Source organism: Herpailurus yagouaroundi, unplaced genomic scaffold, assembly GCF_014898765.1.
Source record: "Herpailurus yagouaroundi ecotype Mexico unplaced genomic scaffold, PumYag 252, whole genome shotgun sequence".
NCBI classification, from domain to species: domain Eukaryota; kingdom Metazoa; phylum Chordata; class Mammalia; order Carnivora; family Felidae; genus Herpailurus; species Herpailurus yagouaroundi.
Genome location: NW_024412469.1, coordinates 2,040,077 through 2,058,476, shown reverse-complemented (window position 1 = coordinate 2,058,476; position 18,400 = coordinate 2,040,077). Strand labels below are relative to the sequence as shown.

General features: G+C 36.3%; 1 long non-coding RNA gene across 1 annotated transcript; it reads right to left on the bottom strand.

Moving 5' to 3' along the window:
* Positions 1-10,243: 10,243 nt before the first annotated feature.
* On the bottom strand, positions 10,244-18,157 carry LOC121020816 (uncharacterized). The gene is made up of 3 exons (XR_005786301.1): positions 17,913-18,157; positions 14,530-14,677; positions 10,244-10,344 (listed from the first exon to the last, which is right to left on the bottom strand). It is a non-coding gene; the product is annotated as an uncharacterized LOC121020816 (long non-coding RNA).
* Between the last annotated feature and the right edge of the window lie 243 nt (positions 18,158-18,400).

The following is an 18,400-nucleotide window of genomic DNA, read 5'->3' as shown; positions in this document are numbered from 1 at the left end:
CGAGATCGTGACCTGGCTGAAGTCGGACGCTTAACCGACTGCGCCACCCAGGCGCCCCAAGAGTCCTCTTCTTTAAAGAGATAGCAGGACAAACAACCCGTGGAGACACAGCTTAGAAGCAATAGCTTGAAAAATGCCTGGGACATATTGGGAAGAGAATTATTCACTCACTTCAGAGCATGTCCTGGAGGGACAGGATTCACAAGGATATACCTCCAGGAACAAAGGAGCTGGCAGGTGCCATTTCCCTCCCCTGGCCCTTAGCATAAACACCGGGCCACCTGTAGAGACAAGCTCAGTATGGACACCAACTACTTGTTTACACAAAGGACATCCTCCCACCACGCTTTGACAGATATGCTGTTTCTAGTCACCTTTGCTTCAGTCCCATTGCTGAAGATCCCCTCCACCAGAAGACCAGCACAAAACTTACCAAAAACTTTTCTCTCTACCTGCAGGGTTTGTGGAACCTTGGCACCAGACCAGTAGTCACCTTGTTAAAATTGACATCCCACCCCTGCTGGCCCAGTCCTGGCAGCAGCTGTTCATCACCTTTCAACAGAACACGAAACTTGAGGATACTGCACACCCCACCCCCTCGAATAAACTCTTGGTCAAACCCATTCAAACTGAAATCACAAACCTGGCAGTGTGCAAGAAGCCCTTGTAGGGGCCAGCACCACTCCAAAGTGACTCCTGCCCTAAAGAAAGTAAAACACACACACACACACACACACACACACACACACACACACACCAGTCAGATGGCAGCCCCAGCAGTGGGCTAGGGGCAGACATTTGATCTGATCGCAAGCTGGGCTCATCAATGACAGCTTCTCAAGGGACAACACAGAGAAAGCACCCTGTAGTTTGGTGCTACTGCATCTCTGGCAAATGCATGGTCTGACTAAATTCAAGCCCAAGGTGGTCCTGGACTGATCTATGAACAACACAAGGACCAAACACTGCCTAGAACAGGCAAAGAGAGCCATTGCAGATGACTGAGCTGAAGAAGAAAGTGGCCAATACGCAGGGTGCAGCAAACACTCATAGGGGACACCCTATGAAGCACCACACTCTAACAAACGATGGACACTGCACTGCAAGGCACTACTGGACCTCTTCTTCATAAGGCCATTACTTCTAAGAGCAAGGGACATAGCTGACTTTCCTAACACAGAGAAACAGACACAAAGAGTCAGACAAAATGAAGAAACAGAGGAATATATCCAAATGAAAGAACAGGACCCAATCACAGCAAGATATCTAAGTGAAACAGAGATCAGTAATATGTCTGATAAAGAATTTAAACTAATGATCATAAAGATATTCACTGAACTTGAGAAAAGAGTGGAAGACATCAGTGAGATCCTTAAAGAGATTAAAAAAAGAACCAATCAAACATGAAGAACACAATACTTGAAATTAAAAATACTCCAGATGGAATAAATAGCAGGCTAGAGGAAGGAGAAATAATTAATAATCTGGAAGACAGAGCAATGGAAAGTCATCAAGCTGATCATGTGAAAGAAAAAAATGCAAAATGAGAAAAGACAGGGAAATCAGGGTCTCCTCACGCACAATAGCATTTGTATTATAGGGATCCCAGAAGAAGAAAGAGAAATTTCATTTTATACACAATAGCTGAAAACTTCCCTAATCTGGGGAAGGAAACAGCCAGATCCAGGAGGCATAGAGATCCCTAATAAAATAAATGCGAGAAGGTCCACACCAAGGCACATAGTAATTAAAATGGCAAAAATAGTGATAAACACAAAATTTAAAAACAGCAAGAGGAAAGAAGATAGCTACATAAAAGGGAAACCCTGTGTGGTTATCAGATAATTTTTCAGCAGAAACTTTGCAGGCCAGAAAGGAATGACATGATATAGAATGATGAAAAGAAAAAAAAAAAAAAAAAAAAAAAAAAAACTGCAGCCAAGGATATTCTATCCAGCAAGGCTGTCATTCAAAATAGGATAGATAAGGAGTTTCCCAGATTTAAAAAAAAAAAAGCTAAAGGAGTTAATGACCACTAAACCAAACCTAAAGAAATGTTAAAGGGGACCCTTTGAGTGGAAAAGAAAGACCATAAATAGGAGTACAAAAAGTAGGAAGCACAAAAGCACTAAAATTAAGCATATTTGCAAAAAACAGTCAAAGGACTCACAAAATAAAAGAATGTAAGATATGACACCATATACCTAAAACACAGAGGGGAGAGGAGTAAATATTGGGTTCAAACTTAAGTGATGAACAACTTCATATAGACTTCTATATGCAGAAAATGTTGTATACAAAGCAAATGATAACCACAAATAAAAAGCCAGAATAGATAAGCAAAATTAAAAAGAAAGGAATCCAAATATACCATTAAAGAAAGCCAGCGAGCAATGAGAGAAGAGAGCAAGAGAAGAAAGGATCATAGAAGAATAACAAAAACAACCACAAAACAAGTAACAAAATGGCAATACACACATGCTTATAACTAATTACTTCAAATGTAAATGTCTAAATGCTCCAATCAAAAGATATAGGGTGATAGAATGGATAAAAAAAAAAATACCCATCTGTATGCTGCTTACAAGAGACTTATTTCAGACTTAAGATACCTTCGGATTGAAAGTCAGGGGATGGAGAAACGCTTATTATGCAAATACAGGTGAAAAAAACTCCTAGGTAGCAACATTTATATTAAAAAAAAGAAACTTTAAAACAGAGACTATAACAAGTGACAAAGAAGGTGAGTATATAATAATAAAAGGGACTATTCAACAAGAAGATATAACAATTATAAATATCTATGCATCCAACCTAGGAGTACCCAAATGCATGAAACAGTGAATAACACATATAAAGAAGCTAATAAATAGTAATAAAATAGTAGTAGAGATTTTAACACCATATTTACATCAATGGACAGATCACCCAAACAGAAAATCACCAAGGAAATCATGGCTTTGAATGACACACTGGACCAGACAGATTTAACAAATTAATTCAGAACATTCCATCCTAAAGCAGAATATACAATTTTTCAAGTGCACGTTGAACATTCTTGAGAATAGATCATATATTAAGCCACAAAACAAGTCTCAACAAATTTTTCAAAACTGAAGTCATACCATGCATCATTTCTGATGACTACACTATGAAACTAGAAATCAACCACAAGAAAAAATCTGGAAAAAGCACAAATACATGGAGGTTAAATAAAATGCTATTAAACAATGAATGAGTCAACCAAAAAAAAAATCAAAGAAGAAATAAAAAAATACAGGGACAGAAAAAACACAATGGTCCAAAATCTTTGGGGTTTTGTAAAAGTGATTCTAAAAGGGAAGATTATAGAAATATGAGCCTATTTCAAGAAGCAAGAAAAATCTTAAATAAACAACCTAACATCACACCTAATGGAGCTAGAAAAAGAACAATGAACAAAACCTCAAAACAGCAGGAGGAAGGGAATAATAAATATTAGAGCAAAAATAAGTGATATAGAAACTAAAAAACTACAAAACAGATCAATGAAACAAGGACCTGTTTCTTTGAAAAGATCAACAAAGTTGATTTTCTAGCCAGACTCAAAAAAAAAAGAAAAAGAAAAAATATTCAATAAACAAAATGACGACTGAGAGAAGAGAAATAACAATCAGCACTGTAGACATATAAACAAATGTAAGAGAATATTATGAAAAATTATATGCCAACAAATTGGACAACCTAGGGAGAAATAGATAAATTCTCAGAAACGTAAAACCTCCAAAACAAACAAACTGTACCAAAACTGAAGTAGAAAGAAACTTTGAACAGAGTAATCACCAGCAAAGAAATTGAATCAGCAATAAAAAAACTGAATAAACAAGAGTCCAGGACCAGACAGCTTACAGGTGAATTCTCCTAAACATCTAAAGAAGAGTTAATATCTATTCTTCTCAAACTATTCCAAAAAAATAGAAGAGTAAGGAAAACTTCCAAATTCATTCTATAAAGCCAGTATGACCTTGGTAACAGAACCAGATAAAGACAACACAACAAAATAGAATTACAGGCCAATATCTCTGATGAACATACATGCAAAAATCTTCAACAAAATATTAGCAAACCAAATCCAACAATATATTTAAAAAAGCATTCACCATGATCAAGTGGGATTTATTGTTAGGAATGCTAGGGTGGTTAAATAATTGCAAATAAATTAACATGATACATTCTATCAATAAGAGAAAGGATAAAAACCATATGATCATTTCAATAGCTGCAGAAAAAGCATTTGATGAAATACAACATCCATTCATGATAAAAACTCTCAGCAAAGTACATTTAGAGGGAACATGCCTCAACATAGTAAAGGACTTCTATGAAAAACACAGCTAACATCATTCTCAAAGGGGAAAAACTGAGAACTTTTCCCCTAAGGACAGAGCTAGACAAAGTTGTCTACTCTCATCATTTTATTCAACACAGTACTGATAGTACTATGCTACATTTTTATTCAACATAATACTGAAAGTATTATGCTTTGACTATAATAAAGTCACAGCAATCAGACAACACAAGAAGTTAAAGACTTCAAAATTGTTAAGGAAGAAGTGAAACTTTCATTATTTACAGATCACATGATACTATATGTAGAAAATACTAAAGATTTTACTAAAACACTACTAGAACAGATAAAGGAATTCAGTAAGCTCACAAAATACAAAATCAATGTAAATAAATCTGTTGCATTTCTATACACTAATAATGAAGCAGCAGAAAGAGAAATTAAGAAATAATCTCATCTATAATTCACCCAAAATAATGAATAAATTTAACCAAAGAGGTGAAAGACCTGTACTCTGAAAACTACAAAACTTTGATGAAAAAAATTGAACAGAACACAAAGAAATGGAAAGACATTCCATACTCAAAAACTGGAAGAACAAATATTGTTAAAATTTCTATACCACCTAAAGCAATCTGCAGATGTAATGTGGTACCTATCAAAATACTAACAGCATGTTTCACAGAACAAGAACAAACAATCCTAAAATTTGTATGGAACCACAAAAAACCCTGAATAGCCAAAACAATCTTGAAAAAGAAAACAAAACTGGGATCACAATTCCAGACCTCAAGTTATAAGCTATATTATAAGTAGTAATCAAAAGAGTATGGTACTGGCACAAAAATAGACACGTAGTTCAATAGAACAGAATAGAAAGCCCAGAAAAAAGCCCACAATTATATGGTCAATTAATCTTCAACAAGAATATGCAATGGGAAAAAGTCTATCTCTTCTATAAATGGTGTCAGGAAAACTGGACAGCTACGTGGAAAGCAATAAAACTAGACCACTTTCTTATACTATAACATAAAAATAAACTCAAAATGGATTAAGAACCTAAACGTGAGACCTGAAACCATAAAAGTCCTAGAGGAGAGCATAGGCAATAATTTCTCTGACATCAACCATAACCTCTTTCTAGATATGTCTCTTAAGGCAAGGAAAACAAAATCAAAAGCCAACTATTAGGACAATTTCAACATAAAAACTTCTGCACAGCAAAGGAAACAATCAACAAAACTAATAGGAGAAGAATGGGAGAAGTTATTTGAAAATGACATATTTGAGAAAGGGTTAATATCCAAAATGTATAAAGAACTTATACAACTCAACATCAAAAAGTAATAATAACCCAATTAAAAAATGAACAGAAGATACGAACAGACATTTCCCCAAAGAAGACATGCAAATGGCCAAAAGACACATGAAAAGATGCTCAACGTCATTCATCATCAGGGAAATGCAAATCAAAACCACAAAGAGATCACCTCACACCTTTCAGAATGACTAAAATCAAAAACAAGTGTTGTCAGGGATGTAGCGAGAAAGGAACACTTGTGCACTGTTGGTGGGAATGCACACTGTTAAGCCCACTATAGAAGACAATATGGAGATTCCTCAAAAAATTGAAAATAGAATTAGCCTATGATCCAGTAATTACACTATAGGATATTCACCCAAAGAATGACAAAACACTAAATTGAAGGGATATATGAACCCCTATGTTTATTGCAACATTATTTACAATAACCAAATTATGGAAGCCCAAATTTCCATTGATAGATCAATGGCTAAGGAAGAGATGTAAATATATGCATACATCTATACATATATATACATGTATATATGCATATACATATATGTGTGTGTATATGTATATGCACAATGGAATATTGTTCAATCATAAAACAGAATGAATTCTTGTCATTTGCAATCCACGTGGGTGAAGCTGAGACTATAATGCTAAACCCCATAAGGTAGTCAGAAAAAGACAAATACCACATGATTTCTCTCATGTGAAATTTAAGTAATGAAACAAAGGAGCAAAGGAAAAAACAAACAAACAAACAGAGACAAACTGAAAACCAGAGAACAAACTGCTGGTTACTAGAGGAGGTAGGTGGCAGGATGGGTGAAATAGGTAGAGATTAAGAGTACACTTACCATGGGGTGCCTAGGTGGTTCAGTCAGTTAAGTGTCTGACTTTGGCTCAGGTCATGATCTCATGGTTCCTGAGTTTGAGCTCCATGTTGGGCTCTGAGGGCTTGGAGCCTGGAGCCTGCTTTGGATTCTGTTTCTCCCTCTCTCTTTCTCTCTGCCCTTTCCCTGCTTGTGTGCATGCACTCTATCTCTCAAAAAATAAATAAAATATTTAAAAAAAAGAGTACACTTATCATAATGAACACTGAGTAATATATGGAACTGTTGAATCACTGGATTATATACCTGAAACTAATAAAACACTGTATGTCAACTACACTGGAATTAAAATTAAAAATAATAATAATAATAATAAGGACCAATTCACCTGGATATTCTAAGAATCAAAAGACAAAGTGCATGGGAAGTTCCTCTATAAACTATAAAGACCTACACAATTTAAAAAATAAACAAAGAGAGAAAACACAAAAAGGAAAACAAGCAAGGGAAGGCCCAGGGCTAGAACTGTAGTGCTTATGAGAAACTTGCACTCAGAAGTGAATGGGTTGGGATTTGAGACCTCTGCAGCAATATCAGAGGGAAAACAGAGCTGAAAGTCTAGAGAGGAGAAAGGGAAGCTGGGGAGTAGGGTCAGTGAAGAATAGAAAGAATGGGAAGAAAAAGAGTTAGGGCTTTGTGAGTTAAAAAAAATGACTTTAGAGGGCAATTTTTAAATAATTTTTTTAAATTTTGGAACAAATATAGATTTACGGAAAAGTTGCAAAGATTACACACAGGTTTCTTCTATACTCCTCACTCAGTTTTCCCCACTTTTAACATCTTATGTAACAATAACATATTTACTGAAAGTGTGACATCTAGCACAACATACTGGACACAGTGTGTAATAGAAATTATTCTGTACAGATTCATACACACCACTAGCACTAGTGAGAAATTGACATTGGTACATTATTATTAACTGAACACCAGAATTTATTTGAAACCCTAATCTTTTGATAGCTATCAATTCATTTTACTGGTCTCAGGTGAACTTAAACTGATCCCTGTCCTCATGTGTCCCAACTTCCTTAATTTCTGGCTTACTCACTCAGTTCCCAAAAATATATGGTGAAGCGAAATCACAGATGTCTTTCCTGGACCTCAGGACAACACAAATGTGTGTCTTGATGAACAGATATTCTGGAAATAACTCTTCAGTGTTAGTCTTTCTAGGTAGCAGGGTGAGATGATGCATCCACCTGGGTCAGTAAAGAAAGTGCCATCATTTTATTTTCTTTAACTTAGTCACAAACCACCAGGAAATTACTTTGAACAATATGAGACATATTGCAGAAAGCCCTTGGGAAAGGAGGCATTTAAAAGTCACCACATTCTACAATATTTGTAGAGGCATCTTAAGAGAAAGCTTTGCATAGTGGCACTACCTCAGATCATGCCAGGATAACCTGAAGATCACTCTTGAAGTTTCATCTATTTGAAGTGGTCTTCAAACATATGTCTAAGAATAGTTTAGATATCATATGTGTTGGGTAGTCGTAATCACTCTTGGCATTTAGGGCAAACAGAGTGAGAGATGGGTAGCATCTGCAATGCTTAGGTCAGTATTACACAATGAAGAATTGTCTTGCCTAGCCATCAAGCAAACACTGATGAATACTGCCAAGAAAAAGTGAATCTTTGAGATATCCATAAGGCAGAGGCTAAGGATTCGTTAACAGCTTTTCTAGGAATCAGCATCTCCTGATTCCTTAGGGCTAGCTTTTCAGGGAAATACTGATTGTCAGAAATGCAATGCCATGTGTGTATGTTTCCTTCTTCAGCATGGAGAAAGAAAAGAGGCAAATTTATCAGAACTGTAAATCACAACAATATAAATAAGGATAGCCATAGATACATATACACATTCCATGAATGGTTTCTTTTCTTGTGTGTATCAGTGCTATAGCAGAAATAATTACACTCTAGTGCTTGCCAAGCTTCTTAATGCAGTAACAGTTGCAAGTTATTCTCTTAAATTAATAGAATTCTGAGAGCAAATATCACTAAATACTGTGAAAATGCTTCTCATTATTTTACATATTTTCTTCCTGCATCTGCATGTCTCAAAACAGACCTAAAAGCTCCACCAGAGACAGGAGTTCAGCACTTCAACACGTGTCCTTTTAAAAATGTGGGGAAATTCACAAATTAATTTGCAAGCTAAATTATGTAATCGGATACTGATTTATTCTCCAAGTGCAGTTAATAGGTTGCTTTTTTCATTAAAAAAATTTAATGTTTATTTGTTTTTGAGAGAGAGAAAGAGACAAAGGGCGAGTGAGGGAGGGGCAGAGAGAGAGGGAGACACAGAATTTGAAACAGGCTCCAGGCTCTGAGTTGTCAGCACAGAGCCTAAGGTACCCACAAACCATAAGATCATGACTTGAGCCAAAGTCAGATGCTTAACCAACTAAGCCATTTAGGTGCCCCTATTTTCTTCTTTAAAGGAGGCAAAAAGACTTGCCGTGGGCCCAAGAAGAGTTTTGCCAATATGTAGAACTTGCTTAAGGTAGAAATTTCAGTCCTCATTGGCTTAAATTCATGGTATGTGAGGTTATGAAATTGGGCAAAAATGGTCATTGAAAGTGTCATTTAAAAAATCCATTCAAGGGTTCATGGGTGGCTTAGTTGGTAAAGTGTCTGACTTCAGTTTGGGTCATGATCTCACAGTTCACGGGTTTGAACCCTGCGTCGGGCTCTGCGCTGACAGCTCAGAGCCTGGAACCTGCTTCAGATTTTCTGTCTCCTTCTCTCTCTGCTCCTCCTCCACTTGTGCCCTGTCTTTCTCTTAAAAGGTGAATAAACATTAAAAAAAAAACACTATTCATTTCCTTTCCCCTGATAAGCTTTGCACATGAAACCTTGCTTGCAACTTCTAGAAATCTAGCTGTCTACCAGTATACTATTCAGCTATACTAGACTTATTTCTTATAGCAAACACACAATTGTTATCTCAGCCTCATTACTGCTCACACCTTACCTAACTTCATTTTGGCTTTGATATTTGTTGGCTTTGAAGGGGAAGAATAGGTCTGGTATCCCTTCTATTCCCAAGAAGACATGCTAACTGTGCTATAGGAAATAGGGACAATTTAGAAGCTTTACAGAATTTCAACAAGAACAAAAAGGAATTTATGCAGTGAAATAAAAATTAAGCTGTGCTGAAATCTTTGCACATTCTCAGCATGATTTTATATGCACTTAATATATTGATAAGTATTCCAAATACAGCGTAATTTAAATTCTAATTCAGGATATTAAGTACTACTGAAACAAAACCATCTTTTAGTTTAGCCTATGGATTCACAAGCAGTTCCTAGACCATTAACTTTTCACTAAAAGATAGATTTCATACCTACTTTGACAATGAATAAGCACCTATACCAAAATCTGTTTTATTTACCAAGGATAAATACTTAAAAGATCTCCTTTAAAGACTCCAATTTTATGTTACAGGAAGTCATAACTAGTATTTTTTTAATGAGACACAAACAGAATGCTATGTACCCACTGCCAGTAGAGGCAATGGCCAAGTCACAAGGAGATAAAGCATGAGTATTAACTTTAATATCTTAACTGTGCTTATTGTTTTCTTTGTAATATGATACTGTGTTGGCAACTGGGAATATCTTGGAATCAAGGGCTCTTGATGATAAAAAGAAACCCGGAGACCAACTGGATAATTTCTTTTGCTTTATTAATATGGAAGTTGGGGTCCAGTGAGGTAAATTGACTGGATCAAGATCATCCAAACTTTTAGGAGACCTCCATCAAAACACTGCCACATTTAAGAAAGATTTTTCTATTTTTTTCTGGGAAAACAAAAACAAAACCTTTAACTTCAGTAGTTATAATGTTTACTGCCACTGAAGATAAGTTCTCTGTTGCTGGACTTTGGTATATGCCCTAAGATAATGTAATGGATGATTTTCAGTTAAATACCTTATTCCTATTATATGTGTTGCAACTGAACCAAATTTGCTAGTTAGTCTCATATGAAAAACCACAAGTGTTTTCATATTTTGATCAGATTCTAAGACACTTTCTCTTCTTAAAGTTTTGTATGTTTCAAAGCTTCATATATAAGATTCAAAATGAAAGGGCCTCTTCCTGACCATAGTATAAAAAATAAGCACTTCCCAATCTGATCTTCCTTTATATTTTTTCACCATTTACCACATATATCATAAGGAAATGATTATATAAATCATTTATTATTGAATCAGAGAGAAATTATTTGCTCTGAACTGATCAGATACCTCATCTAAGCCTCTGTAATCTATTGGTTAGGTCACAGACTTACATATACAGAATTTTAGGAAATATAGCAAATGAGTCTTCTCAGGTGGTTAATGCTACTTACAGAGTAAAAGAGATCACATTTGTTAAGCTAGTGACTGGCAGCATAGCATGTCTATTGTAGGAGGGTGTTTGTTTTAAGTGTATAGTTACAACTTTTTAATGAGAAGGTAGTTATTGCTTTGAGATTAGTTCAGAGATAAGAACCCTTTCCACTGGCAGCCAAATGGAATTTCATGACTTTTTTGACCTCGGCCATCAATATTATGGCTTCTAGCCATCCCCTCTGTTTTGGTCTGAGTGCACAGGTGGCAATATTACAAATAAAACAGTTGGGGCACAGGTTAAAATGCCAGTGGCAGAATTTGAGCCACCGTAACCTAGGGAGTTGAGTAATCATAACAGTACCATCGCATCTGTGAATTCAGACCCATGGCGCTATTCCAGAAAGTGTGAATTCAAGTTACCTTCCCTGAATGACAGTTCTGTCTTTCCCTCATGGATTTCCCACTTGTAATAGAGGTTTAGGTTGATATGCCCAATTCTGTGGTAATGACAGACAGAATCTGGTAGTCACACTTTTTAAGGTCAGTTGACCTAGGAAAGTTAGGCAATCAATACAACATTTGATGATCACCATTTTTTCAATTTATCCTAAAGCAGTGAACCCACTCTGTCAACAATTTCTTTTTTTTTAATATGAAATTTATGGTCAAATTGGTTTCTATACAACACCTAGTGCTCATCCCAACAGGTGCCCTCCTCAATACCCCTCACCCACCACCCATCAACCCTCAGTTTTTTCTCAGTTTTTAAGAGTCTCTTATGTTTTCGCTCCCTCCCTCTCTAACCTTTTTTTTCCTTCCCCTCCCCAATGGTCTTCTATTAACTTTCTCAAGATCCACATAGGAGTGAAGACATATGATATATGTCTTTCTCTGTATGACTTATTTCAACAATTTCTTAAATCTACCTTTAAATAAATAATATTTCTGGAACTCACGCTGAATAACCAGAATAGCTTGTAGATTAAAAACTAGTTGAATATAATTCTAACACTACCAAGTTTTCTATTAGGAATTCATCACTGAAATGGGTTTTACCACGGGATATTGCTACTACCCTACTATTTATATAAGTAATTTTATTTATCTTCAGAATTTTATTTTGCCAGTCTATAAAAGAACACTTGACTTAGTACAACAATTTAAAAAAGAAGTAATTACTGACGCAGTCTTTAAAAAGCAAGAGTATGTATGTCCCATTTGCTTTGTGTTGTGTCCTACCATGCTGCCACAGACCTAAGGGGAAAATACTGTTAGAGAATGACGATTTCTATGCTGTTCCTTTAGGTTGATTTGCAATGAAATGTTTTGAAATCTGATATTCTACTTTGCCATTTTCCTGAGTTATTTAAAGCTTTCCTTCTGCACACTTGAGAATGATGGGGGTTTGAGGGTGCCAAGAACTAGCTTAAACTGACTAGGAGTGAATTTGTGTTTTGGAGTCTTTATATCTTCCTACTAATATCACACTCTTTTGAGGAATGCGAAGAAATTGTGTGGACTTCAGAAATTGCTCACATTGCCTTTTTATTTTCTTAAATATTGTGTCTGATTTCATTTTTATCTCATTTTGTAAAATAATGTACAAATAAAATGTCCTGCTTTTGTATTCTCTGGAATCAATGAAAGATATTCTCTCTCTCTCTCTCTCTCTCTCTCTCTCACACACACACACACACACACACACACACACACACACTCTCACTCTCACTCTCACTCTCGCTCTCTCTCTCCCTCCTTCTCTCTCCACTCCAACTTGTTAGGACTTGCTGTGACAATACAGAAAACAGTATTGGCTTGAGAACCAATAAGCTGAGAGGCTGCCATGTGTAACCAGAATCCAAAAATATTTCTAGCTAGGTATATTTCATCATAAAAATCTCTCCATTTGCACTGCCCTTTTGATGGTTGCTCCTAATGTTATCCCTTTACCTGTATACTTAAGAATTGTTTTCAGATGGATCATTTTCTGTTTCCAGGTGATCCTTTGCCATCACCTTCTTTATCTAGCCAATAGCAGTTGTTTACCTACCTACAAGAAATATTACTCTGAGGAATTGTTATGAAACCCCTCATGGTATGGGAAAAGAATTACTGACATTTTTAGTTCTGAATACCCAGCACTTTTTCTTCTTTTGAAATATACCACTGCACATGCATTTTAATTAAACCAAAAGTGCATTCACAGAGGGGCTTACATGTCACCAATTATTCTGAATAAGGGTTTTTCTCTCCTTTTTGGATGTTAAATCATTATCTGTCTTTCAACACGTGTGGAAAATGCAGTTATAATTGTTGTAAATAACATCTTTTCCTAAGCATAAATTTGGGATGTGGTCAGTTTTCTTTTTCCTCCAGAAGCTCAGAAATTTCAATTGTCTCACTATGGGTGTTTTCTAAAGTACAGTCACAAAAGAGATTCTGAAAATGACAATGTTGTGTTTGATATTTATTCTCTTGCACTGACTTCCATATCAAAACTGCTAAGTTGAGAAGACAAAAGATGCTTTCCCAACTGCTGGCAACACAAAGCTCCTTTGTATTCTGACTCTTCTCTTTCCCTTACATCAACATCAATAAGTATTTTGTGGGAGAAACTGAAATGTCAGTCTTTCCAAGGAGCAATCAAGTCCAGTTTATTCTTTACTCTGTAATTAAAGCCTGTTTCTATGAAAAAAGTAAACCAATACCCCAGTAGCCAAAGATAAACTGCCGTGCTATTTTTAATCTACAGCAACCCATTCAACACTATGAACCCTTTGAGACTTGCTGTAGTTTTGCATTCTTGAGCCAGTAGAAAAAAGATTCATGAAAGACAGTAGTGGATAATAGTTTTGTGGTAATAAAATTGGGTGTCTTCTTTTAAATGCTTGTTTTTAAACAAATACACTACAAAGGACCAGGATGAAAGTAAAAGGTTTTATGAATGTGCTTTATACACCCAAACTGTGTATGCAATATGAAGGGGAGCAGAATATACCACCCCCAAAATATGCTTCTGTATTTTGAGCTAGTTATTTAAGACACAAAACAAACCAAACAAAACCCAGCAGACAGGGGACAAGCTCTGAAAACCAAGTAGAATACCCTTTTGTAAGAGACATTTGCATTTATAAGGGAAATCTTTATTTGTAATGGTGTCTTTTTTTCTGTACCAGGAAGAAGAATTCTGGAAACTCTGATCAATGGCAAAGCCAAGGACTTAAATCAGCATAACAACTACACTTTTATTGTGATTTGCCACATAATGTCCCATAACTGGATCTCCCACACTCAACATCTTCTTCTGTCTTCAGCTGGAAATGGTATTAAAGGTGGAAGCTTGGGGTATTTCAGTTAGTTTTCCTGGGTCTGTCCCATGTAAACATAAGTTATACATATTATTAAACTTCTGCTTGTTTTTCTTCTGTTAATCTATCTTATTACAGAAGGTGAGAGGAATGACTCTCAGCAAAGAACCAAGAAGAGTAGAGGAAAAATATTTTTCCTTCCCTACAAGTCTTTCCTTTCATTCCCTGAATATGTGTCAATGCCAGTCCCAATGCCTCAATTTGCTGCAGGACTTGAGAATATTTAAAAAAGGAATTCCAACACAAAAAGGGAAAAGAGGTTGAAACTGGTTATTAGACTTACTTCTTAAGTTCCACCTTAGGGTCCCCTAAAGATAGTTTCCTCCTCAGCACCCAGCTGGCTGCCATACAGAAATGTGGACACTGTGCTCAGCTATGTCTTTGCTGAGTCCCAGGCTCCTCTTCTCATGTTTGGCTGCTAGCTTCTTTCTCTAGAGAAGAGAAAATTTTAATATCACAATAATCTCATCAACTCAGTAAGCAACTCTTAGTTTTTAATGTCCATTAAGAATTCCTCCATTCGATCCCTCTCTTCTATGATTTGGTATTTATATAATCAAAGGTTACATTAAAATGATTTCCTCAAAGATATATAGAGCCAATCCTATGGTTCTCTATATAGATATATACACCCAAGCCTATGAAATTTTTATATAGTAATATTTTGAATAAATAAGTCTTTTTTGCTCATCACCTGAGTTCAAAAAAGTCCCTTCTCACTATGAGCTGCTCTGCCCTTGTTATGGGAAATGTATAATATGTGATGATTTGTAAAGGATTTCCCAGGAAAAACATCACCCTCACCCCTATGACTTTAATATGTCAATCCTCTATTCCTGTGCTGCCCAAGAGGAATACAATGCAAGCCACAAATGTGACCCATATATGAAATTTAAAATTATTTCCTGGCCACATTAAAAAAGTAATACAAAGAAAGAGGTGAAATTAATCTTAATAGCATATTCTGTTTAACTTAACATGTCCCCAATATTATCATTTTAACATCTACTCAAAATTAAAAACATCATTACTGAGTACTTTTTCTTTTCTTTTCTTTTTCTTTTTTATTTTATTTTATTTTTTTTTAAATTTTTTTTTCAACGTTTTATTTATTTTTGGGACAGAGAGAGACAGAGCATGAACGGGGGAGGGGCAGAGAGAGAGGGAGACACAGAATGGGAAACAGGCTCCAGGCTCTGAGCCATCAGCCCACAGCCCGACGTGGGGCTCGAACTCCCGGACCGCGAGATCGTGACCTGGCTGAAGTCGGACACCTAACCGACTGCACCACCCAGGCGCCCCTCTTTTTCTTTTTTAATATAAAGGCATTGAAATTCAGTTGGCATTGTACATTTACAACACATTTCATTTCAGATTAGCTATATTTCTTTTTTTTTTTTTTAATGTTTATTTTTGAGAGACTGAGAGAGAGAGCACAAGCAGGGGAGGAGCAGAGAGAGAGGGAGGCATAGAATCCAAAGCAGGCTTCAGGCTCTGAGCTGTCAGCACAAAGCCAGCACAAAGCCAGATACAGGGCTCAAACCAACAAACCGTGAGATCATGATCTGAGCTGAAGTGGGATGCTCAACCTACTGAGCCACCCCAGAGTCCCAGATTAGCTATATTTCAAGTGCTCAATAGCCACACAAGTCTAGTGGCTACCATACTGGATGAAGTTGTTCTAGATCTTCCCTGGTAGATGAGTCTTTCCTTTATATAGACCCACATACTGAATACATGGATGGACAATGGCCAGACCATGTATGACAATAAACTCTGGTCTACATAAGACTCCCAGGAAGTCATCCTATAACATCTATAACAATTGTTTTGGAATGATCAAGACTTGATCAATGACTGTATACCTCCCTAGCCCTCCTCCATCCCATCCTCCCAATCCAGGACCAACCAGAGAAAGTCAAATATGCTCCCCAATCACATAGGATGACTGCTTCTAGTTAGCTTCCTCCAGGTTTTCGTGCCAAGAAACTCCAATCAGAGCATACCTGAAGCCTTACTTTTTTTTTTTTTTTTTTTTTTTTTTTTTTTTTGCTCTTAAGCCTTCTAACTTCCCTGCCTGCCTTTGATTCCTTGCCAAACACAAGTGGTAGCAGCTGACTACTTGCTTTAGAATCTGAATTAATAACCTCTGTTATCATTTGGGTGGTCTTAGGTTATTTTGATAAGACTTGAACTTCATTTTCCATTGTGTAGAAATTTTCTTATATTTGAAAACCCAATTTGTGAACTCCATGAGGAAATGGTGGAATGTAGTATAGAAAAGAGTGCTCTTGACCCGAGGCAATATGGTTTAGAGCAGCTACATTTTGCTGGAAACACAGACATTTGGGGGTTTTGTTTGTTAGTTTGTTTGTTCATTTGTTTGTTTGTACATTTAGGTAGTGACAGACAAATGTTTACCAAGATTAAGGCAAAATGTGTCATGATGCTGGTAGAGTGCTGAGAAAAGAGACCTTCCTCATTTATGCTTAGAGGACACGCACTTTCCAACATGGAAAGGAAAACGGCTGTTGGCATTCCTGGATATTTCATGATCCATTTCCCACTACATAGCCTGTGACTGTACAGGCATTTTAAAAGCTCTCTGATAATGATAGCTAGTGGTTGAGGTTTTTAGAAACAGGCAAGATGTCTGCCCAAAATGTGGGATTAGCACTTCATTTTTGGCTGAAGCTAAAGTGGGGAGAAAGCCCAAAGGAAAAACGGATCACTTCTGTGGCTGTACAAGCAGTGGAATAATATATATAAATGTTACCAAGAAAATCTAGAAAATGTTTGCAAGCCCAGCAGTGTAAATGTTATTTTTAAGACTCAAGTTAAAGAAAAATTTAATCAAGGCAAATAGAAAATAAATTTTTTCAGAGTTAAGTTAAAATTGGATCCATTTCTTATTTAAGAAATTTGAAAAAAACTTTTTCTTAAATAGTGATCCCTCTGCTTTGGATTCTGACCCATGAACACTGGTTTAAAATGACTATTAAGAGGCTAAAATGAACACTTTTGAGTTTTAAAGTTGCCATTAAATGAAAAGATTTTATTTTTAAAAAAAAATAAATAAAATGAAATGTATTTTCATAGCTAGGCTATGGAAATGATGAGGCTTTAGAGAGAAAGGACATCTAATTATTTATAAGGTGTTTATGGTGTAAAAGTCCAGGGCTCCCTAACACCTTATTTACCACCTTATAGCCATGCCTTGACAAAAGGAACCAGGAGGGCTTGAAAGGGCCCAAATACTTTTGCAAAGGTAATCACTTCTCCTGCAGTAACTAGTTATCTGACAGGCTCCCAGTAACTAGTTATCTGACAGGCTCCCACCCAATGTGTTTCAAAATTTTATGCGGATCTACACTATTTTTATATGAAATGCACTATTTCTCAGACTCTGTTTAAAAAAAAAAAAAACTTCTTTCCACTATAGTCCCACTTTGAGATATTATTACATGGCAAGAACGTGACATTCCTGACCTCTAAAAGATTTACAATGCAAACATTATCCAAAGATGAAAATTACATCACCTCACTATGAAGATGAGGCTTAGTTCATCAATCACTAATTGAGAAACTTAGCCAAATATTAATATAAATGTCATATCTCTGTTCGACAGGACACAGAGCGGTGGTTTTGATTTGGTCATAACTTACATCATCCATGAGCCTTGATGTCTGCTATCTTACCCGTGCAGCAAGGGTCTTATCTAGGATGTGAATTTCATTGGAAAGCTGGCTGTCTTGAAAAGGAGAGAAGAGATGAGAGAAAAACTAGATACAGAGGACCAATAGTGTTTTCACTCGTGAACAGTTCAGATTAACTCGTAAACAACAGAAACATTTTCATGATCGGGCAATGGTGCCTTGTCTGCTGGCCACATATCTTGTCCTTTGGAGGAAACCAGCCCAACCAGAGTGATCTGTTGCCATAGCAATGTGGAATCCAAGCTGGTTCCAGGGCACAATTCTTGTCACAGTGTAGCCATATGTGCTATAGACATTAGGCAGTCATTGAGGAAATTTATTAGTGATAATTCCTTCCTCTTTCTATTTTAGACCTTTGAATGTCTGTTGATATTTATTGAAATAGAAACAGTCATGAAGTGATAAGAGAATTATGAGAAATCCCTCCCTACTGCCAA